Source organism: Oncorhynchus gorbuscha, linkage group LG05 (assembly GCF_021184085.1).
Source record: "Oncorhynchus gorbuscha isolate QuinsamMale2020 ecotype Even-year linkage group LG05, OgorEven_v1.0, whole genome shotgun sequence".
Lineage (NCBI taxonomy): Eukaryota > Metazoa > Chordata > Actinopteri > Salmoniformes > Salmonidae > Oncorhynchus > Oncorhynchus gorbuscha.
This window is the reverse complement of record NC_060177.1, coordinates 25,296,831-25,320,962: the sequence shown is the minus strand read 5'-3', so window position 1 is coordinate 25,320,962 and position 24,132 is coordinate 25,296,831. Positions and strand designations below refer to the sequence as shown.

General features: G+C 45.3%; 1 long non-coding RNA gene across 1 annotated transcript in view; it reads right to left on the bottom strand.

The window, feature by feature from the left end:
* LOC124035339 overlaps positions 1 to 22,326 on the bottom strand; it is a 58,044-nt gene extending 35,718 nt beyond the window's left edge. The window contains exon 1 of the long non-coding RNA XR_006838725.1: positions 22,184 to 22,326. This is a non-coding gene — a long non-coding RNA (uncharacterized LOC124035339). The remainder of the gene's footprint in view (positions 1 to 22,183) is intronic.
* Between the last annotated feature and the right edge of the window lie 1,806 nt (positions 22,327 to 24,132).

The following is a 24,132-nucleotide window of genomic DNA, read 5'->3' as shown; positions in this document are numbered from 1 at the left end:
ATAATGGGAGCCTAAAACAGCCACTTAGCTGGGTACAAAGGGTACAGATTCCCCCAGTAAGGATCTCCACTACCACCGTGAGGCCGCTGTATGTGGAGCATGTTGGACATGTATGAGAGAAACAGAAACAGGACGAGGAGAGCAGAGCAGAGTGCAGGTAGAACAGCTGGCAACGTTCATCTTAGTCCCTGATCGGATCCGACAGCAGTCATTAAATCATAAAACCACCCAACTTCCAGTCTTCAGAAGAGCGGGGTGAGGGGCGCAGGCACACCCGGTCAGAGGGGTGAGGGGCGCAGGCACACCCGGTCAGAGGGGTGAGGGCCTTGTTGCTCACATCAGCTCTATGCAGTCTGACGGGCAGATAACTCAGACAGGCATACTACAGGCCCTGATTACTGCTCTAAACGGAACAGACATGATTTGTATCTGGGGCATCACAAAACTACTCAGCAAGTTTGCCTCTCCTTTACCAGCTGTGTGCTTTGATGAAGACTGCATTACTGTGAGCTGTGATCAGCCTCTGTGCTGTCAATGTTGTTACTTGTAAGAATGAATGCTTCATGGCACAGAATGTGACACTGTAGGACTCGGTTTGTCCATGGAGAACAGTGAAGCCAAACCCCATTAAATATTTTTTGCATTCAAGGATGAAATAAAAAACGAGTCATTGTTCAAATTAAAGCATAGTCCTGGCTAACAATGGTTTTCCACATGTTCTCACTTCCTATTCCATAAATACACCCAGCATATCACGCCAAGGGACCCTATACATGCAGTACAGCTAACATGCATAGAATTTCACTCCAACTGGCTCCACAAACATGGCATACAGAATTCAGGCAGGGAAACTCAAGAAATGCATTAAAGGACAACCTATTGCACATTAGCGACATTTTGAAATATTAAGAGTGAAATGAATGGGCACAGTATGGTGGGCCGTCTGTCTTTTTTTAATAGAAGTGCTTGAGCGGCCAGTGAAAGGCAGTATTTTGTTTCTTCAAGCTGTGGGGTTAAACAAAAAGCAAATGTTCAACCTCATTCCTCTGAAGTTGTGCCTGGCTTTGAAAAACAAAACCTACTCTCTCGCCCAGTCTCACCCAGCGTTTTACAAGCCAAATCGAATGCCTATGCACACCAGTGCACATAATTTATGACACTAGCACTTGTAATGCAATTGTTATATCATTGTTAAAGACAGCCAAAAAGAGGAGAGAGAAGCAGCATGTCTGATGATCGAATTCTATGGCAGCCATTTAAAAAAATAGAATACAATGAGTGCTTCAAGGGAGGCTGTTAAAATCAACTACCTCAGACTCTCCAGCCAGTGGGCTAATATTTGGTTTGGGGATGCCATGGAGAGAGACAGACTGAACATGATTGTATTCCACTGACTAACTTCCCGCTGTTACATTTCTCACTGTGGCATTCTACTGGCGCTTCACATAATTCTCCTGTCGGTCCTTTAGAAGAGGGACGAGTGTCAAGAATGTTGACAATTTCAACACACTTCAAAGTGTAGCGAAATTGACTGGCCAAACAGCAGCCTTTTACACTGAAACAAAGCTCTCCTTACTGGGTACAGATGTCAATGTAACATCTATTCCACGTTGGTTCAATGTAATTTCATTGAAATCACATCGAAACAATGTTGATTCAACCAGTGTGTGCCAGGTGGGTCCTCTCTAAACTATGCGTATGTTATCGGTGGTATAAAATATACAACACATTTTCTGCTAAAGTAAACCATTTATAAAAATATACATTTTCGAAGAGCTAAAACCCCTTTTGTGTGAAGAAATGAGATTCCTTGATTCATCTTTTTTTCCGTTAAGGATCCACCTAATGTCTGCAGGGCTGGAAAAAGAATGGGTTTTACTGTGAAATATTACAATCCTATTAATTATGGAAGAACAGCTCAGAGTGGTAATAAATGTATCGGCCTCATGATACATTCCTCTAGGCCGACCTCTTAAAGACTGCTACGTGGTCCATTAGACCTCACAGGACAGGAGAAAAAAAATCTCCCAGCCACTTGAGTTCTGGGGGATGAAAAAGTTATCAGGGACAAGCTGGGGCCCACATAATGCCACAGGAGAACAACTTTCCCCTGTCAGTCATCCTGCATCTGAGACATTTCAGCAATTTAAAGTATCGCTGCCTGCCAGTGAAGGAGGTCACGAATATTTCAGGGGGCACGCCTGAAAAACTTGAAGCTCTTCAGGGACACAAGCCTAAAAAGAGTTTGGTTTCATCTTCTAGTTTGAAGCTCCTCAATGGTCAATTGTTTCAATCACATCACCTCTGATGACAAGATACATGAAGTTTGAAAGCTGCAGACTACAGACTCCTTCAGAAAGTCTGAGTGAGGAGGAGCCAGAGTTGATTTGTTATTTCACAGTAGCAAACAGAGGGAGGCCAGAGTTCTGCTTTAAACATATGAAAGTGTGTTCCCCTGAAGGGGAATTTCTAGAAAATCTGAGTCTACCAATGGATGTAAACCTATAAGTATTAACCCGGAACAGCCTTGCTCTGCCCTCCTCGAACTTCAGGGTCCACCGTCAGAAGAATCACCCCATAGTCCTGTTAGCCACATGCCGCATGGATTTAATTTTGGCCATCTGCTGGCTTCATGCTTCTACGCTTTCCATTCCCACTGCACATTCTTCACAAATTCAGTAGCTTCCTTCTTCTACATTTGTAAATGTTGTTGACTGTGGAAAGCGCTCATGTTTACTTTGAATCCCTGGCCATCCCAAGGCCTACTCTAATTACCTACAGCTGTCCACTTCCACTGCTTTCCTTGGCTCTGCTCTTCAAACACAAGCCCCTATTTTCAATGTAAATTATAGATTTGTAACAGACTAAATAAAAAGTTTGATTGTTATTGGAAGCAACATGGCTCGCTGTAATAATGATATTTGGAGTTTATTTTTCATGACAATTATCATTTCTCCTGGCACACATCCATATTTGGCAACCAGTTTGTATTTGAAATACTTTGTTGCTATCATTTAGTGCCCGTCTCTAGACCCTCTGGTGGATTCATAGTGTTTAACTTCCTGCTCAGTCTGAGAGCTGTGTAATGAGTGACTGAGTTAACACACTGTCAGAGCTCCACGTCCGTGTCAATATCCACACATTCTCACCACCTGCCAACACAATCATATTCAAAGTACATAAACCTGCTCAATGTATATTAAAAGCTATTCTACACCTACTATCTCCTTGAAAATTAATACTCCCTCTGTGTTAGTCTATGATTGCAAGGTACTTTAATAATGTTGGAGGCTCAGCTCTGAACGCAAAGGAGAGAGCGAGAGAAAAAAAGGGATTACTGAAGAAGTCGACGCACGGCTCTCTGCCTCAGGACCTTGTCTGCTCTCACCTGCTCTGTTTTGCCAGCCAGTGGAACAGCTCATTTTTACACAGTCTGGGACACGAATTGGCATCTGAACTGTGGTTATTCCTCTGGTATAATCTAATTAAAGGACTGTGCCAGTGGAGTAAAAAAAATCAGAACATTATAAAGTTTGATAGACAGAGAGACATAAAATGATCCGGAACTCTTTACCAGACCCACGTCATACCGGGTCCATAACTGTAACTACAGAGCAGCAGCTGACAGAGCTATGGACTGACTGAACGCCAATCAAAAATGCTTTGTGTTTGCTATTCACACAACGTAGATGCTGTAATATGGATTACTGTGAATGGCTTTGAAGTAGCTCCACAGTAACTTTGACTGGCATTAAACATCAAGTTACAGAAAGACATTGAAACTGTGTCTTTTCCGTTCCCACTCACACAGTAGCATGACAAGTGTTTCCTGTGCTTTGTCATTCATCCATTTGACCTTCACAGTGACCTTACTACAGATGTGCCACACAGCCTGGCCAGTCTGGATGAGAAGATGCTTAAGAGGAATACAATGTTACACTGTAGGGTGCACATGGCACACAAGTCTGAAATAGCAGCCAAATATATCTATGTAGACGTAAACAGGTACCTTTAGGAGCCCTTTAATACTGCCTGATATAGCCTAACATGCTCAACGTCTTCAACCGCTCAGGTTCATTCAGGAAACACCTTGCCCCAAGACAACTATAAAACAAACCATAGGCTGCACGAATGCTACGATCGAAAACTGAAACTAACAAATAGTGTAACTCTACTCCAAAACAGTAGGCTACTCCTAAAAGAAGTCATACTTAAATAGATCTTTGGAAAAATACTTGAGCTGGTACTTAGGCTAAGTAAAGTAGCGGACCATATACATTTACATTTAAGTCATTTAGCAGACGCTCTTATCCAGAGCGACTTACAAATTGGTGCATTCACCTTATGACATCCAGTGGAACAGCCACTTTACAATAGTGCATCTAAATCTTTTAAGACGCTCTTATCCAGGGGGGGTAGAAGGATTACTTTATCCTATCCTAGGTATTCCTTAAAGAGGTGGGGTTTCAGGTGTCTCCGGAAGGTGGTGATTGACTCCGCTGTCCTGGCGTCGTGAGGGAGTTTGTTCCACCATTAGGGGGCCAGAGCAGCGAACAGTTTTGACTGGGCTGAGCGGGAACTGTACTTCCTCAGTGGTAGGGAGGCAAGCAGGCCAGAGGTGGATGAACGCAGTGCCCTTGTTTGGGTGTAGGGCCTGATCAGAGCCTGGAGGTACTGAGGTGCCGTTCCCCTCACAGCTCCGTAGGCAAGCACCATGGTCTTGTAGCGGATGCGAGCTTCAACTGGAAGCCAGTGGAGAGAGCGGAGGAGCGGGGTGACGTGAGAGAACTTGGGAAGGTTGAACACCAGACGGGCTGCGGCGTTCTGGATGAGTTGAAGGGGTTTAATGGCACAGGCAGGGAGCCCAGCCAACAGAGAGTTGCAGTAATCCAGACGGGAGATGACAAGTGCCTGGATTAGGACCTGCGCCGCTTCCTGTGTGAGGCAGGGTCGTACTCTGCGGATGTTGTAGAGCATGAACCTACAGGAACGGGCCACCGCCTTGATGTTAGTTGAGAACGACAGGGTGTTGTCCAGGATCACGCCAAGATTCTTAGCGCTCTGGGAGGAGGACACAATGGAGTTGTCAACCGTGATGGCGAGATCATGGAACGGGCAGTCCTTCCCCGGGAGGAAGAGCAGCTCCGTCTTGCCGAGGTTCAGCTTGAGGTGGTGATCCGTCATCCACACTGATATGTCTGCCAGACATGCAGAGATGCGATTCGCCACCTGGTCATCAGAAGGGGGAAAGAAGAAGATTAATTGTGTGTCGTCTGCATAGCAATGATAGGAGAGACCATGTGAGGTTATGACAGAGCCAAGTGACTTGGTGTATAGCGAGAATAGGAGAGGGCCTAGAACAGAGCCCTGGGGGACACCAGTGGTGAGAGCGCGTGGTGAGGAGACAGCTTCTCACCACGCCACCTGGTAGGAGCGACCTGTCAGGTAGGACGCAATCCAAGCGTGGGCCGCGCCGGAGATGCCCAACTCGGAGAGGGTGGAGAGGAGGATCTGATGGTTCACAGTATCGAAGGCAGCCGATAGGTCTAGAAGGATGAGAGCAGAGGAGAGAGAGTTAGCTTTAGCGGTGCGGAGCGCCTCCGTGATACAGAGAAGAGCAGTCTCAGTTGAATGACTAGTCTTGAAACCTGACTGATTTGGATCAAGAAGGTCATTCTGAGAGAGATAGCGGGAGATAACGTTCAAGAGTTTTGGAGAGAAAAGAAAGAAGGGATACTGGTCTGTAGTTGTTGACATCGGAGGGATCGAGTGTAGGTTTTTTCAGAAGGGGTGCAACTCTCGCTCTCGAAGACGGAAGGGACGTAGCCAGCGGTCAGGGATGAGTTGATGAGCGAGGTGAGGTAAGGGAGAATGTCTCCGGAAATGGTCTGGAGAAGAGAGGAGGGGATGGGGTCAAGCGGGCAGGTTGTTGGGCAGCCGGCCGTCACAAGACGCGAGATTTCATCTGGAGAGAGAGGGGAGAAAGAGGTCAGAGCACAGGGTAGGGCAGAACCAGCGGTGTCGTTTGACTTAGCAAACGAGGATCGGATGTCGTCGATCTTCTTTTCAAAATGGTTGACGAAGTCATCTGCAGAGAGGGAGGAGGGGGGGATTCAGGAGGGAGGAGAAGGTGGCAAAGAGCTTCCTAGGGTTAGAGGCAGATGCTTGGAATTTAGAGTGGTAGAAAGTGGCTTTAGCAGCAGAGACAGAAGAGGAAAATGTAGAGAGGAGGGAGTGAAAGGATGCCAGGTCCGCAGGGAGGCGAGTTTTCCTCCATTTCCGCTCGGCTGCCCGGAGCCCTGTTCTGTGAGCTCGCAATGAGTCGTCGAGCCACGGAGCGGAAGGGGAGGACCGAGCCGGCCTGGAGGAAAGGGGGCATAGAGAGTCAAAGGATGCAGAGAGGGAGGAGAGGATGGTTGAGGAGGCAGAATCAGGAGATAGGTTGGAGAAGGTTTGAGCAGAGGGAAGAGATGATAGGATGGAAGAGGAGAGAGTAGCGGGGGAGAGAGAGCGAAGGTTGGGACGGCGCGATACCATCCGAGTAGGGGCAGTGTGTGGGAAGTGTAGGGATGAGAGCGAGAGGGAAAAGGATACAAGGTAGTGGTCGGAGACTTGGAGGGGAGTTGCAATGAGGTTAGTGGAAGAACAGCATCTAGTAAAGATGAGGTCGAGCGTATTGCCTGCCTTGTGAGTAGGGGGGGGGAAGGTGAGAGGGTGAGGTCAAAAGAGGAGAGGAGTGGAAAGAAGGAGGCAGAGAGGAATGAGTCAAAGGTAGACGTGGGGAGGCCTATGGGCCTATGGCAGTTGTTTTCTAGTTTAAATGTGACATTTAAGCCAACCCATAACAGTGGGATAGTCCTAAATTGTACACAATGTAATTAAACATGTCTAAAACCGACACAAGTGAATCTTAGGAGGATTACAGTTGAAAATGTACACTGTGGTCACATAGTCATTTACTACAACAACCATATGATGTCCGGTCCTCAGGGAGCAGTCAAGATGGGTGCCATAATGATCAAAGAACTCTTAACCGTACAGTGCACTGCATCCACTGACCATGACCAATATTTTTATCAAACGGGATTGTAAATGTGTCTACAACTCTCCAACAGGCATATCTCAACTTCATTGCCAAAAATCTAAAACATCTTCACTTATTGTTTAAAAAGCTGCTTGTATATTGAATAGTTGGTTGGAGTGGTACATTTTCTAAATCCAGTAGTACAATAGAAGGGGTGGAATCAATACACTGAGGCACAAGTTTTATAACATACCGATGACCATGAAAAATATGCAATCTAATACTTATTCAGAAACACACTCCACACCACAGTAAGCTGAGCACCAGCTATTATGCAGGGCCAACTTCTTTACCATTCTCAGTCTGCATCTTGAAATAGAGGGAAAGTTTGTGACAGACAAAATCCTTTTTGTTTTCAAAGTTTGCTGAATAAGCTTGCAACGTCTTACAAAACCAAGGATGACGAGATGTCCTTTTAATTTAACATAAACACGAAGCTTGACTTGAGAAACCAGTATCTCTTGCCTCATTGCATTAAATTAAATCAATGTTTTAATTTTGGTTATGCTATGTGGCTTTTGGCAGGACAAAGAGATCTCTGAAACACACATACCACCCTCTCCTTCTTCCCACCCTCCCCTCTCACCACCACCATCCCTCAGAAAAAAAACAGGCGTGATTAATTACTAGTCTGGAAGATATAAATATGCCTTTCAGGGAGAGATAGTATGAAAGGGACTTCAGGCTGCTTGGGCCCTTCACATCTCAGCAGGGAGCTTCATTTCACCGCCTGTAAACTAATTCAAACAAGACCCCACCACAGCCCCAGCCAAACCACCACTCCGAGAGCCCCAGCCAAACCACCCCTCAGAGAGCCCCAGCCAAACCACCCCTCAGAGAGCCCCAGCCAAACCACCCCACCACAGAGCCCCAGCCAAACCACCCCACCACAGAGCCCCAGCCAAACCACCCACCACAGAGCCCCAGCCAAACCACCCACCACAGAGCCCCAAGCCAAACCACCCACCACAGAGCCCCAAGCCAAACCACCCACCACAGAGCCCCAAGCCAAACCACCCACCACAGAGCCCCAAGCCAAACCACCCCACCACAGAGCCCCAGCCAAACCACCCCACCACAGAGCCCCAGCCAAACCACCCCACCACAGAGCCCCAGCCAAACCACCCCACCACAGAGCCCCAGCCAAACCACCCCACCACAGAGCCCCAGCCAAACCACCCCACCACAGAGCCCCAGCCAAACCACCCCACCACAGAGCCCCAGCCAAACCACCCCTCAGAGAGCCCCAGCCAAACCACCCCTCAGAGAGCCCCAGCCAAACCACCCCTCAGAGAGCCCCAGCCAAACCACCCCTCAGAGAGCCCCAGCCAAACCACCCCTCAGAGAGCCCCAGCCAAACCACCCCTCAGAGAGCCCCAAGCCAAACCACCCCTCAGAGAGCCCCAGCCAAACCACCCTCAGAGAGCCCCAGCAAAACCACCCCTCAGAGAGCCCCAGCCAAACCACCCCTCAGAGAGCCCCAAGTCAAACCACCCCTCAGAGAGCCCCAGCCAAACCACCCCTCAGAGAGCCCTAGCCCAGCAACCCTCATTTGGCTCTCATTGCTCCACAGGTTATACACCCTAACTATCACTCATTCACAAACTGCATGAAAGATAATGTTGCCTTTCCTACCCAAGTAATTGTTTCTCCATCAGACTGAGGTTGTGTTTGGGGGAGTTGTGAAACCAAAGTGACCCAAAGGCCCAGTCTCTTCTGCTGTCAGCTCTGATCAGAGGGGAAACACTAAAATGGCTCCAGTGTTGGGATGAGGACCTCGAAGCTGTCCTAATGAGATATCACAAGCACCTCAAAGCCACCAAACCAATCAGCTCCATCACCACCCAGCCGCCTCTCAAACGAAGTGGCCCAGAGTCCTCTAACAGAGAGACCCTCTATTGGAAGTGTTCATTGTCACAGCAGCCCAGAGTGCATTAAAGAGAACGAGTGGTTCCATGGTACACATTCAACATTCAGGATGGAGCATGTGATGCCTACCATTAAAACCAAAGGGCCTCTGAAATCTGTTTCTGCAATGCATTTAACTATATATCAGTTTCATCTGAGAATGAACTTAAAACACATGGCTGGATTCCAAACATCTAAATGAGACACATGGAGGGAGACAGATTGATGCAATAGCCCCCTGCACAACTTGCGCAGCGCGCACATACCATGCTGATATTATTGATTACTCATGTATTTGTCTCTGCCTGCAAATCGTCCTGCTCCTAAAATGTATAGCTATAGCCTGTATTCAAAACGTAGCTCAAGAGAAAGCACAAGTGTCAGCTCTCAGTTGGTAGAGCATGGCGCTTGTAACGCCAGGGTAGTGGGTTTGATTCCCGGGACCACCCATACGTAGAATGTATGCACACATGACTGTAAGTCGCTTTGGATAAAAGCTTCTGCTAAATGGCATATATTATTATTATTATTATCATTCTTGCTGCTTCAAGTTCAGTAGCCATACCTGTGAGATCAGCTGCGTGTGCGGTCTCAATTAAATAAAGTAGGCTGTAGCACCGCCAGAGGCCGGAGAAGCATGGGGCAGTTATATTTCAAAGGAAATTAACTTCCTAAATATAATTAGGCTATAGTTTACTACATTGCCAATAAATAAATATTGATCACCCATATTTGTCGCCGTCTGAAAATCGTCCCGATCCTAAAAGGTAGGCTGTTGAACGTAGGTCAAGAGAAAATGCAAGTGTCCTCTCTCTCTCTCCAACTCTGCTCTCTTCAAACTATGTCTAACCTATTGGCTGATATAGCCCAGTAATATAGCTAGCCTAATATAATGGAATATAATATGAGAATCTCTGGTAAAACATTTTTTGCGCATTGTGATATTACTTATAAGGCGCCAAATTGTTGGGACCATGGCTAGCAAGTGTGCTGCTTCACATACACCTAAAATAACATTGCTGGGCTTCGGGACCAGTTCTGGAGAGTAGGACAGAAAGCCAGCGGGGGAAAAGAAAAAGTCCCGCGTAGATCTCTACCTCAATGGGAACCAACCAACCAGTGAGGGAGATTCCACACAGAACAGGAAATGCAAATCCTCCATATGTGACAGAAAAAGAATGAGCAAAGCCCTGTCCACGTACTTACTGTCAGTAGCAAGGAAACATCAATCTCACTTTCTGCCAAATAAGACAAAAGTGACTCTGTTGAGATTTTCCCAACAATGGTAATATATCACTGCTCCAATTAGCCACGTTACACACTCAATTAAGCCTTTCACATACAGGGAACATGCCAAATGACATCAGGGCCTTCTCACCTGACTAAGACAAACCTTGGGTTCCAGCAATAACAACACAATAAATGTCAGCAATGCTCCCAGGGATACATCCCTGAAATAGCTTCCTATTAAAGGAGAAAATGCAGTCACAAGTGAGGAGTCTGGCTGCTTTGCCTATCATACAGGAAGAAGTTCAAACAAGTCCTCCACATGCTCTCAGGACAGATACTCACTCTGGACTGGGCAGAGTTATAATTCTACTGCTCACCAGACCTCTCAATGGCAGGGTCAGGGGTTAGGATAATTTACAACATGAGGTGCTCTAAGATACAGTGCATTCAGAAAGTATTCAGATCCCCTTGCTTTTTCCACATTTTATGTAACATTGATTTTAGAATAAGGCTTGGGTAAAACTCTTTCCTAATCAATCTACACACAACACCCCATAATGATAAAGCAAAAACAATTGTTTTAAAAACATTTTGCAAATAAATTTAAAGCCATGAAGTTGAAGGAATTGTCCGTAGAGGTCCGAGACAGGATTGTGTCGAGGCACAGATCTGGGGAAGGGTACCAGAACATTTCTGCAACATTGAAGGTCCCTAAAAACACAATGGCCTCCATCATTTGTAAATGGAAGAGGTTTGGAACCACCAAGACTCTTGCTAGAGCTGGCCGCCCGGTCAAACTGAGCAATCGGGGGAGAAGGGCCTTGGTCAGGGTGGTGACCAAGAACCCAATGGTCACTCTGACAGAGCTCCAGACTTCCTCTGTGGAGATGGGAGAAACTTACAGAAGGACAACAATCTCTGGAGATGGGAGTAAAAACATGACAGAAGGACAGACCATAATATTCTATGGTCTAATGAATCTAAGATTGAGCTCTTTGGCCTGAATGCCAAGCACCATGTCTGGAAGAAACCAGACATCGCTCATCACCTGGCCAATACCATCCCTACGGTGAAGCATGGTGGGTGCAGTATCATGCTGTGGGGATGTTTTTCCGTTTTAGGGACTGGGAGACTAGTCAGCATTGGGGGAAAAATGAACGGAGCAATGTAGAGATCCTTCATGAAAACTGCCTCCAGAGTGCTCAGGATCTCAGACTGGGGTGAAGGTTCACCTTCCAACAGGACAATGACCCAAAGCACACAGCCAAGACAATGCAGGAGTGGCTTCGGGACAAGTCTCTGAATGTCCTCTGGCCCAGCCAGAGCCCGGACTTGAACACGATCGAACATGTCTGGAGGGACCTGAAAATAGCTGTGCAGCGACACTCCCCATCCAACCTGAAAGAGCTTGAGACGATCTGCAGAGAAGAATGGGAGAAGCTCCCCAAATAAAGGTGTGCCAAGCTTGTAGCGTCATACCCAAGAAGACTCGAGGTTGTAATTGCTGCAAAAGGCGCTTCATAACATGTACTGAGTAAAGGGTCTGAATACTTGTGTAAATGTAATATTTTTTATATCTTTTTTTATTTGTACAAATCTGTTTTTGTCTTGTCATTATGGGGTATTGTGTGTAGATTGATGAGGAGAATAAACTATTTAAACAATTTTACAATAAGGCTGTGACATAACAAAATGTGTAAAAAGTGAAGTAGTCTGAATACTTTGCGACTGCTCTGTACCCGACACAGAGGAGTAGGGGAGGGGGACCAGGACCACAAAGTGGACAGTTCAAATGTCTATACTACATTATTTTCATACAAAGAATATTGCAGAATATTCTTTGATGTGAAGGGATTCTCTGCCTTTGGGCACAATTTTCACAGTAGCAGCTGAACATAAAACTCAAGTACCAATTGTTTCGTATTGTAGGTGTTGTGTGTTTGCATATGAGAACTTAAGTGAGCATATGTGTCTGTCTCCATTTACAGCCAGCTACATCTTGTAGACAATCTCTCCCCCTCCCATTTTTACTCATTCTACATGGCCCATTCCCCAGGACCCAAATTAGAGAGAATGAAACAGAAGCTGAGCTTGTAAAGATGGCCGTTGGGTTTCCCTCCTTCCCAATCTCCTCACCATGCGCTGGCTGAGGGTTTTTTATTAATTTTATTTAATTATCCCGCAAAGCTCTTTTTACACTGTGCTGGCACTGCCTACTCCCACAGTGTGAGCTGTGTAATTTAATAAAGCCTCATTTAAGAGGGGGAATTTGTTTTTTTAAATTAAGCTGCCGTGATCACCCAGCCCCCATCTCAGGACGAGATCCAATATTTCACATTATGAACATGTTGAGCAGAAATGATCACCCCAGGACAAATGAATGCTTTCCATAGGATCACACAAGGAGACGGCCCCCACTATGGAGAGGGTTATATGAGCTACAGCCATGAGGAGAGAGACAGGAACCATTTCTCTCTTTTCTCAGGTATTCTTTCTTTCCCCCTGCCATCATCCAAATATTCATTCATAATTCACCATTTACCACTTTTTCACAGCAGGTGACTTGTCTGAGTTTGAATCAAATGGATATTTCAGAATTTAACCTCTTTAGTGTGAATGACGACACTAGACTGCAATCTCACATGAAGGAGAAAGAACTTGAAGGCAACACTGCCGCTGTTTGGCTTCACTTTAGAAAATTGCACATATCACCTAATTGTTTACACACAGTATAATGACTCTTTGAAATCCAATCTCCCTAAGCTATCCCGCCTGCACAGCAAACTGTACACATGCACATGGACTCACTGATATAGAAAATGTGCAAGTTGTCAATTCCTATCTTGTGAGAGAAAGAGAGAAAGACAGATGCTAGATGGTAAATGCAATATGTACACTGCAGATTAAAGTTAAATACCTTCTCACTGCAGGAGAAACATAATCCTCACAATTAATGCTTGAAAATTATAGCCTGGATCTAGTGGCGGTTTTGAACCATACGTTATTGATTTGGAAATGAAAACCTGTACTATTCAAGGTTAAATCCAGTCCACCCTCATTACCGCTCTGTCCTTGAGAGGCCCAGCATTAGGGCTGCTGCGAGGAGCAGTGAGGGCTGCTTTAATGACGTGAATTTAATGGGATTTAATGTAGCTAGGGGCAATGGAGCAGCAGAGATATGGTTTTAACAAAGAGCCGGGGACCAAGGGTACAGCCCAGAGAGCAGCCATTTTCCATCCTTTTTATTTAGTTCACATTTGGCCAGGCGGGATAAAAGCACACCACGTCTTAGTTGTAAGTGGGTCCCAGGAGTCAGCAGTTACTCTTTGCACTCAAGTCAGGGCTGGAAAGGACTCCAGCTTTTCCACCCCACCATTCTACACTGTGAGACCGAATATAACATGATATAATTTAGAATAGAATAATAAAAAAAAATCTACTTCTCATTCCTCACCTTTCAACCTCATCTGAATACCACTAGAGGTACCAACTGACTGTCTGGCTCTCAGCAGCAAACAACAAGAATGGAAACACAATTACACACAGATAATATGGACATACAGTAGAACATTAACCACAAACATACTCAACAGGCAAACTCTGTAAAGGAACACTCCTGCTGCTAGATATGATAGTGAAGAAAAATATGGTACCTGAACTTGACCTCTAATAGGCCCACTGATCTGCACAGAGCCAGCCTCTCCTATCAGATGCAATGCGACATAAGTGGTTGAGAGAGGTCTATTCTGTCTCCCCTCCTCTACCTCACCACAACATGGATGGATTGGGTTATTGCCTCAAATCTGGGCCCACTGGCCAGGGGTTGTTCTGCTGTCTCAGGCTCCCACACACAAAAGGATCCAGGACAAATGGTGATCCAAACAGTTGTCAAGTTTGAAACCTGGTTCCATTATTAATTGTGTGTAGCTTGCACAAACGCTGAACCCCATTTGCTCCGTGGAGCTGAGTGCTACAGCCGTGAGGTCACTGCTCAGATGGCTGTGCCTTCAGCTTTCCTATGCTTGATGCGAACAATGTGTGCTTTCTGCAAATAACATTAAACAGCCCGCTCGTACAGTAATGCCCCATAAATATGACTAAATCTTGAAAAGCAAAAATAATTACTTTCATTCCTTGTTCCGAACCCCAAGGAATAATATATCTTGTTTTTTTTTTCATTTTCTGTTCTCTTGTCTACAAATCAGCTTCCTCTTGAGTGTGGGGGAACGGGAGGATGTTAATGCACAAACAGAGGGAGAGTTGATTATAGCTGTCAATGTAGTGATATATGTGTTATCAGTAACAGTTCTTAATAATCATAGTATGGCTACAACCAGCCCATTACTGGTCATTGCTTTTTCCCCTTCCCTGGCACAGGGATCAGTATGAAAATGAAATACTGTTCCATCCCTCACTTCTTCCACTCGCTCTCCTCAGCGGCAAGCACCTGAGATTAGTGTTTTTCTCCCTGCTTATGTTGAATAATACCTCTCTGCATTTTAAATGCTGAATCACATTGCTGATGCATCACTTCATGTGTATTTTATGAATCTCAGTGGGACTTCATCTAAACTACTTGTAAAAAGAAGTATCTCCGAAAAGGTCAAAGACGGGCTACATAATTAAAGACATATACCTAGCATAGCCATGTGTATGTGGACAGCCTAATTAATGTACAGGCATGACTCTCAGATTCACTGATCCTCTGCCAAGTTCAGCATGTGTGGACGCAATGCTCCAGATGAGGGTACGTGGTAATGAGGGAGGGGGTAGAAGCAATTCTGCTTGCCCTCACCTCTGTCTTCAAAGATTTGGGGAAGAACCAAGAAGGAATGCACGAATGGGGGGGGGGGAAATAAATAAATAAAATAAAAAATAAAATAAAAATCGCCCAGAGGTCAAGTGTCACAGGTCACACTAACAATCCACAATGCACACAGACCTAGCAAAGAATGCTAAACCTAATAGTGAGCCCTCATAAGCATGCTGCCCACATGAAAGTGATTCACTGGCCAGATGATGCAATTAAACTGTTTCTTAGCACTTCTCCCTTTTATGTCCCTTGCCTGTTGAATTAAGGCAAAATGGTAAACATCCCACTGAATATGTCAGTTAAGAACAGCCACGGCCACGTTTAATACAGATCGTCTTTTACTGTGTGTGTGATCATGGAGTCTTTTCATAAAGGGTGACATTTCATGTTAACTGTTTCTACTTACATTGAGTCATAACTGATGGGTCATATGGGCAAGTATTGGGGAAGTAAATGTCAGCATTAATTAACACTGAAGACAGTACTGGAAAAGAACATTCAATCAAATGGATGAAAGCAAAACAAAGAAAGAAAAAAAAGAAGAGAAACTGAAGCTTTTTCTTTTTACAAAGTATAATGTTTAAATCCTAACACCCCTTGTCCATGACCTGGGTAACCCTCTTCTTTTCCAGAGAGATGTCATCTTTAATTGCGGAAGGAATTCGGAAACCTTGTCAATCGTAGCTAATTTTTTATAATTACTAAACAACTGTGATGGCAATAAAACAAGCCGCATTGTTCGCACATCTGCGTTTTCCATTTAATCCTTGACTTTCATTGGAGCTGTCTGTAATCCCTCAAACATGACTAATGGGAAACATTAAGTACAAGTTTTGGAACAAGTGGTTTTAATTAAAAGGGCTGGCTCACAGAGGGCCTTGGATAGAGGGAGTTGTTTTTATCATTCTTCAGAGAAGTCAGCATGTGTTTTCCCTTTTATTATCAGTTGTGGACACACATCTCTCACAAAGGTGTTGCACATTTTCACAGGAAAGGCAGAGGAAACTTAAAAGTGAGATGTGTGTGTTCATTCAAACCACATTTTTTCCGATAACTTCTTTTAAGGGCTCCTCAGTAAGTAAACATGGCAGAATGAATAAAAGGAGGCCAAATGAAAGTTAACAAGATAATGAAGATGGAACCATGAAGACAAACAACAGTGTTTAGGATATTGGATTTCCTGTGGGCTTAACAAAAGAGATGGTAAAAACACGCAGAGTGGCATATGAAAGCATCTTCAGGAGACCGCAGAAAGACCTACTTTACCACTTCTGACAGACAGAGAGGAGTGAGGGAATCTCTCCACTGGAAACATTCATGACCTTGTGCTGCCAGCAGTCTGTTCCGCCCTCATGGAGTGAACTCAACTTTATAGGACTTAATGAACAGCACTCACAGACCTATTTTAGATATGTCTGTGACACCATGACCCTGCAACTTTAAAGCATATTACATATGGGTATAATCACTCTAACAGAACCAGTCAACATGAGAGCATACTGTGCTTTGGTTGGAGGTAGGCCTATTTGGGGGAACAATGGATTTATGTATTGAGATTGTTGCTCATCTCTCTACCCTCTCTCATGATGTCATAAGGTGAACGCACCAATTTGTAAGTCGCTCTGGATAAGAGCGTCTGCTAAATGACTTAAATGTAAATGTAAGAAACTTGAATGAGTGTTTGATAACTGGGGATGAACTATTTACTACCATGGCACTATCACATCAAGAGGTCTATGTATTTCACTCAAATTGTATGTTCATCTGTCTTACAAAGAACATTAACAATGCTGGACTTGTGGCCCAGCTATCTAACTTGTGAATCTGGAAACAAATATTACTGTAACGCAGTCTGGTCTCATAGATTAGATGTAATATAATAAATGTAAATCTGGGAGATTCAAATGATATGTTACATTTGGTATGATTACATAAGACAGAAGGTTAGGTAGGGTGGGTGGTTGGTTGGTTCGTTGGTTGGTTGGACGGGGTGGGGGCAGGTGGGCATATATTAGGTGAACGTTAAGCAATCCGACGGTTGCGTGTTACATTTACATTTACATTTAAGTCATTTAGCAGACGCTCTTATCCAGAGCGACTTACAAATTGGTGCATTCACCTTATGACATCCAGTGGAACAACCACTTTACAATAGTGCATCTAAATATTTTAAGGGGGGAGGGGGTGAGAAGGATTACTTTATCCTATCCTAGGTATTCCTTAAAGAGGTGGGGTTTCAGGTGTCTCCGGAAGGTGGTGATTGACTCCGCTGTCCTGGCGTCGTGAGGGAGTTTGTTCCACCATTGGGGAGCCAGAGCAGCGAACAGTTTTGACTGAGCTGAGCGGGAACTGTACTTCCTCAGTGGTAGGGAGGCGAGCAGGCCAGAGGTGGATGAACGCAGTGCCCTTATTTGGGTGTAGGGCCTGATCAGAGCCTGGAGGTACTGAGGTGCCGTTCCCCTCACAGCTCCGTAGGCAAGCACCATGGTCTTGTAGCGGATGCGACTTCAACTGGAAGCCAGTGGAGAGAGCGGAGGAGCGGGGTGACGTGAGAGAACTTGGGAAGGTTGAACACTAGACGGGCTGCGGCGTTCTGGATGAGTTGTAGGGGTTTAATGGCACAGGCAGGGAGCCCAGCCAACAGCGAGTTGCAGTAATCCAGACGGGAGATGACAAGTGCCTGGATTAGGACCTGCGCCGCTTGTTGTAGAGCATGAACCTACAGGAACGGGCCACCGCCTTGATGTTAGTTGATAACGACAGTTTGTTGTCCAGGATCACGCCAAGGTTCTTAGCGCTCTGGGAGGAGGACACAATGGAGTTGTCAACCGTGATGGCGAGATCATGGAACGGGCAGTCCTTCCCCGGGAGGAAGAGCAGCTCCGTCTTGCCGAAGTTCAGCTTGAGGTGGTGATCCGTCATCCACACTGATATGTCTGCCAGACATGCAGAGATGCGATTCGCCACCTGGTCATCAGAAGGGGGAAAGGAGAAGATTAATTGTGTGTCGTCTGCATAGCAATGATAGGAGAGACCATGTGAGGTTATGACAGAGCCAAGTGACTTGGTGTATAGCGAGAATAGGAGAGGGCCTAGAACAGAGCCCTGGGGGACACCAGTGGTGAGAGCGCGTGGTGAGGAGACAGATTCTCGCCACGCCACCTGGTAGGAGCGACCTGTCAGGTAGGACGCAATCCAAGCGTGGGCCGCGCCGGAGATGCCCAACTCGGAGAGGGTGGAGAGGAGGATCTGATGGTTCACAGTATCGAAGGCAGCCGATAGGTCTAGAAGGATGAGAGCAGAGGAGAGAGAGTTAGCTTTAGCGGTGCGGAGCGCCTCCGTGATACAGAGAAGAGCAGTCTCAGTTGAATGACTAGTCTTGAAACCTGACTGATTTGGATCAAGAAGGTCATTCTGAGAGAGATAGCGGGAGAGCTGACCAAGGACGGCACGTTCAAGAGTTTTGGAGAGAAAAGAAAGAAGGGATACTGGTCTGTAGTTGTTGACATCGGAGGGATCGAGTGTAGGTTTTTTCAGAAGGGGTGCAACTCTCGCTCTCTTGAAGACGGAAGGGACGTAGCCAGCGGTCAGGGATAAGTTGATGAGCGAGGTGAGGTAAGGGAGAAGGTCTCCGGAAATGGTCTGGAGAAGAGAGGAGGGGATAGGGTCGAGCGGGCAGGTTGTTGGGCGGCCGGCCGTCACAAGACGCGAGATTTCATCTGGAGAGAGAGGGGAGAAAGAGGTCAGAGCACAGGGTAGGGCAGTGTGAGCAGAACCAGCGGTGTTGTTTGACTTAGCAAACGAGGATCGGATGTCGTCGATCTTCTTTTCAAAATGGTTGACGAAGTCATCTGCAGAGAGGGAGGAGGGGGGAGGGGGAGGAGGATTCAGGAGGGAGGAGAATGTGGCAAAGAGCTTCCTAGGGTTAGAGGCAGATGCTTGGAATTTAGAGTGGTAGAAAGTGGCTTTAGCAGCAGAGACAGAGGAGGAAAATGTAGAGAGGAGGGAGTGAAAGGATGCCAGGTCCGCAGGGAGGCGAGTTTTCCTCCATTTCCGCTCGGCCTTCCGGAGCCCTGTTCTGTGAGCTCGCATTGAGTCGTCAAGCCACGGAGCGGGAGGGAGGACCGAGCCGGCCTGGAAGATAGGGGACATAGAGAGTCAAAGGATGCAGAAAGGGAGGAGAGGAGGGTTGAGGAGGCAGAATCAGGAGATAGGTTGGAGAAGGTTTGAGCAGAGGGAAGAGATGATAGGATGGAAGAGGAGAGAGTAGCGGGGGAGAGAGAGCGAAGGTTGGGACGGCGCGATACCATCCGAGTAGGGGCAGTGTGGGAAGTGTTGGATGAGAGCGAGAGGGAAAAGGATACAAGGTAGTGGTCGGAGACTTGGAGGGGAGTTGCAATGAGGTTAGTGGAAGAACAGCATCTAGTAAAGATGAGGTCGAGCGTATTGCCTGCCTTGTGAGTAGGGGGAAGGTGAGAGGGTGAGGTCAAAAGAGGAGAGGAGTGGAAAGAAGGAGGCAGAGAGGAATGAGTCAAAGGTAGACGTGGGGAGGTTAAAGTCACCCAGAACTGTGAGAGGTGAGCCGTCCTCAGGAAAGGAGCTTATCAAGGCATCAAGCTCATTGATGAACTCTCCGAGGGGACCTGGAGGGCGATAAATGATAAGGATGTTAAGCTTGAAAGGGCTGGTAACTGTGACAGCATGAAATTCAAAGGAGGCGATAGACAGATGGGTAAGGGGAGAAAGAGAGAATGACCACATGGGAGAGATAAGGATCCCTATGCCACCACCCCGCTGACCAGAAGCTCTCGGGGTGTGCGAGAACACGTGGGCGGACGAAGAGAGAGCAGTAGGAGTAGCAGTGTTATCTGTGGTGATCCATGTTTCTGTCAGTGCCAAGAAGTCGAGGGACTGGAGGGAGGCATAGGCTGAGATGAACTCTGCCTTGTTGGCTGCAGATCGGCAGTTCCAGAGGCTACCGGAGACCTGGAACTCCACGTGGGTCGTGCGCGCTGGGACCACCAGATTAGGGTGGCAGCGGCCACGCGGTGTGGAGCGTTTGTATGGTCTGTGCAGAGAGGAGAGAACAGGGATAGACAGACACATAGTTGGCAGGCTACAGAAGAGGCTACGCTAATGCAAGGAGATTGGAATGACAAGTGGACTACACGTCTCGAATGTTCAGAAAGTTAAGCTTACGTAGCAAGAATCTTATTGACTAAAATTATTAAAAATGATACAGTACTGCTGAAGTAGGCTAGCTGGCAGTGGCTGCGTTGTTGACTTTGTAGGCTAGCTGACAGTGGCTGCGTTGTTGACACTACACTAATCAAGTCGTTCCGTTGAGTGTAGTAGTTTCTACAGTGCTGCTATTCGGGGGCTAGCTGGCTAGCTAGCACTGTTGATTACGTTATGTTGCGTTAAAAGAACGACAATAGCTGGCTAGCTAACCTAGAAAATCGCTCTAGACTACACAATTATCTTTGATACACAGACGGCTATGTAGCTAGCTATGTAGCTAGCTACGATCAAACAAATCAAACCGTTGTGCTGTAATGAAATGAAATGAAAAATGTGATACTACCTGTGGAGCGAAGCGGAATGCGACCGGGTTGTTGAGTGCGGAAGTTCTATTCAGTAGACGTTGGCTAGCTGTTGGCTAGCTAGCAGTGTCTCCTACGTTAAGGACGACAAATAGCTGGCTAGCTAACCTCGGTAAATTAAGATAATCACTCTAAGACTACACGCTCTAAACTACACAATTATCTTGGATACGAAGACAGCAAAGACAACTATGTAGCTAGCTAACACTACACTAATCAAGTCGTTCAGTTGAGTGTAATAGTTTCTACAACTTTAGCATTTGAACTAATTAGCAACTTTGCAACTACTAACAAATATTTTGCTTCTTTGCTACTACTTAGCAAGTTAGCTAACCCTAACCCTAACCTTAACCTTAACCCCTAACCTTGCTAACGTTAGCCACCTTGCTAAAGTTAGCATTGGCCACCCAGCAACCTAGCTAATGTCAGCCACAACACATTGGAATTCTTAACATGTCATAAGTTTTGCAAATTCGTAACATATTGTATGATTTGCAATTCGTAACATATCATACAAATTGTAATTCATAACATATCATAAGAAATTGACAAATTAATACATACCATACGAAACTTAACATTTACTAATTGGAGTGTCACGAATTTGCATGTACTATGTTATGTCTACCCCTGAGTCCAGGTTGTGTAACAAAGTATGCATAGAATGTTCACCTGTATTTTAATCCTAGACTGAGATTGACTAGAGTTGACAGAGAGATGGCACCCATGCATGGACACAGACACTCCGCTAGGCCTACCAAGATGTTTTGGTTCCTTTCATGAGACATATACTGCAACTTGTCTTAAATTAATGGGAATTTGAGGTGAAATATATATTTACCAGCCTGTGGTTATAACCACAACAATGTAACGTTAATATACACTACCGTTCAAAAGTTGAGTCACTTAGAAATGTTCTTGTTTTTTAAATAAAATCACATTTTTCCTCCATTAAAATAACAAACAACAATTGATCAGAAATACAGTGTAGACATTGTTAATGTTGTAAATGACTATTGTAGCTGGAAACGGCTGATTTTTTTTGTTGTGGAATATCTACATAGGCGTACAGAGGCCCAATATCAGCAACCATCACGCCTGTATTCCAATGGCACATTGTGTTAGCTAATCAAAGTTTATCATTTCAAAAGGCGAATTGATCATTAGAAAACCCTCTTGCAATTATGTTAGCACAGCTGAAAACTGTTGTTCTGATTAAAGAAGCAATCAAACTGGCCAACACAGGATTGATGGTTGCTGATAATGGGCCTCTGTATGCCTATGTAGATATTTCATAGAAAAACTGCCGTTTCCAGCTACAGCAGTCATTTACAACATTAACAATGTCTACACTGTATTCCTGATCAATTTGATGTTATTTTATTGGACAAAAATGTTATTTTCTTTCAAAAACAAGGACATTTCTAAGTGACCCCAAACGTTTGAATGGTAGTGTATGCATTAGCCTACATGTGAATGATAGGTAGCCCCTCATAATTCATAGTTTTAGTAAACAAAATGCAGCATAAAACACAGTCTACATACCGTTTAATGAATGTCCAACATGTCTTTGTCATGGTTAACAAATTTAGAGAGCTATCTAGCCTGTTTTCATCACCATGTTGTTACTGAATGATAGTAATTGGTCGTTAGCGAACGAGCGGCTCTTTTTGGAGAACGTCGGGAACCGAATCGCATCTGTGAAAGAGCCAATCATTTGGCCCTCTGATTTGCATATCCAACAACTGCTTTTTGAGCTCGAGTCAGGCAGATAAAATAATACAAATGATTCTCTGAAGATTGTAATTCCTCACTGCAGGAACAACAGATAGTGAGGAAACAACCTGTTTTTGGTTCACACACATTTTTGCAGTGCATTCATTTTTAATCCATATTTATTGTTGAAGTCATCTAATAATTTGGTCAGGTACATTTTTTTAAAACTCACATGTCACGATCTGACATATTGACAGGCAATTGAACACCTTAGATTATAGATTTGCAATTTCTTCATGGTTTTAGGTAGGCTATTTTTAAGCGCTACTGAACGAAGACCTGTTTGGGAGCTAAATGAATGTCTCTTTTAGCTGAACGGAGCCTAATGAGCGAGCTCAGTGAAAAGACTCGGAATGCCCATCACTACTGAGTTCATTTTATTGAGTTAACTAAGTACATCACCTGCCGTCGGGTGACTACAGCGCAAGGCAATGCCTAAGCGCGGGAGAAAATAGAAGGAAAAAAAGAGGTGCACCCTCCAGGCGCTGTTGATTGTTCCGTAGCAATTTTACATGGATGTAGTGGCGCTAAAGATAATCGCTGAGTTATGTGTTAATTATCGATATATTGCACGATACCTCTGTCGTTAGAATTTTAGATAGGCTTTATGTTTAGAATGATCGAGTCCAGTAACCAGGTTTTCCGAATGTGGTTGATTATACACTGAAAGAAGCACTAGACCTGGCAATACATTCTCAGGTTTAATGTCAATCAAATATTTTGGGGGAATTCTGTATTTTCGCCCTTGTGCACAGCAGTTTACATTGGTAGGTTTACTGGATTAGAGTGAGACAGGCAGCAGGTAGGTTCATCTAAATAATACATTTATTCTGTCCTCTCAGAGGCCCTCATTCAAATGTTTAGAGCACCAAAACACTCCTCCAGGTGTTGTGCCGAAAATCTCCCCCTGCCAGACCCCCCCCCCCCCCCCTCGCGTTCTTCATTGCTGCGACTTGCTTGCTAGTTGAGTATTCTACTCTTCACTCCATTGTCAGTTTAGCCTACATTTCACTGATCTTTGTAGCAGAAGGCATTTGTGTCTGCAGTTTTCGGTTTGGCTATTTGTTTCAAGTGTATGTGGCGGTTCTAGCTTGTTTGGCGCCCTGGGCGAACCCCGCTTCAGCGCCCGCCCGTGTCGCCCGTACCTAAATCCGCTACTGATTTGTATTAGTCTATAAATAAATCTCTTTTGTCAAAATTCGTCATCTCTCCCATGGCTTATTTGACTAGTATTTTTGAAAGTGTAAGGATAATAATTCAGCCATAGTTGTTCTGAAATGTTTATTGCTTGCCAACATTTTACTCCCTCTATGTTTAATATAACACGCATACATTAATTATTCATTTCGGTTGCCTGCGTGAAGTTTGTTCTATAGTATTTGACCCTGATGTATGCCACAGAAAGTATTTGACACTAGCCACAAAACTAAGGAAATTACAGGGATGGGGGCGTCTGGCAGGGGGGAGATTTTTGACACAACATGGCTCTAACTCTATCCCGAGTTTAATCAGGGGGTACAGCTCTGATCTTGCCAGCAGAGGGCCTTTCCCCCATTCTCCCACTGCTGGCATTGTTCCTTGTGTTGTTTGGTTATATTCTGTTAATCACAATGCATTACATCTGCCCCTCTCCCTGCCTCCTCTCCTCTCTCAGCACCATGGTGATGGCGAACAGGGCCAGGGACCCAGCACTCCACCCACCGTCCATCTGTACTCGT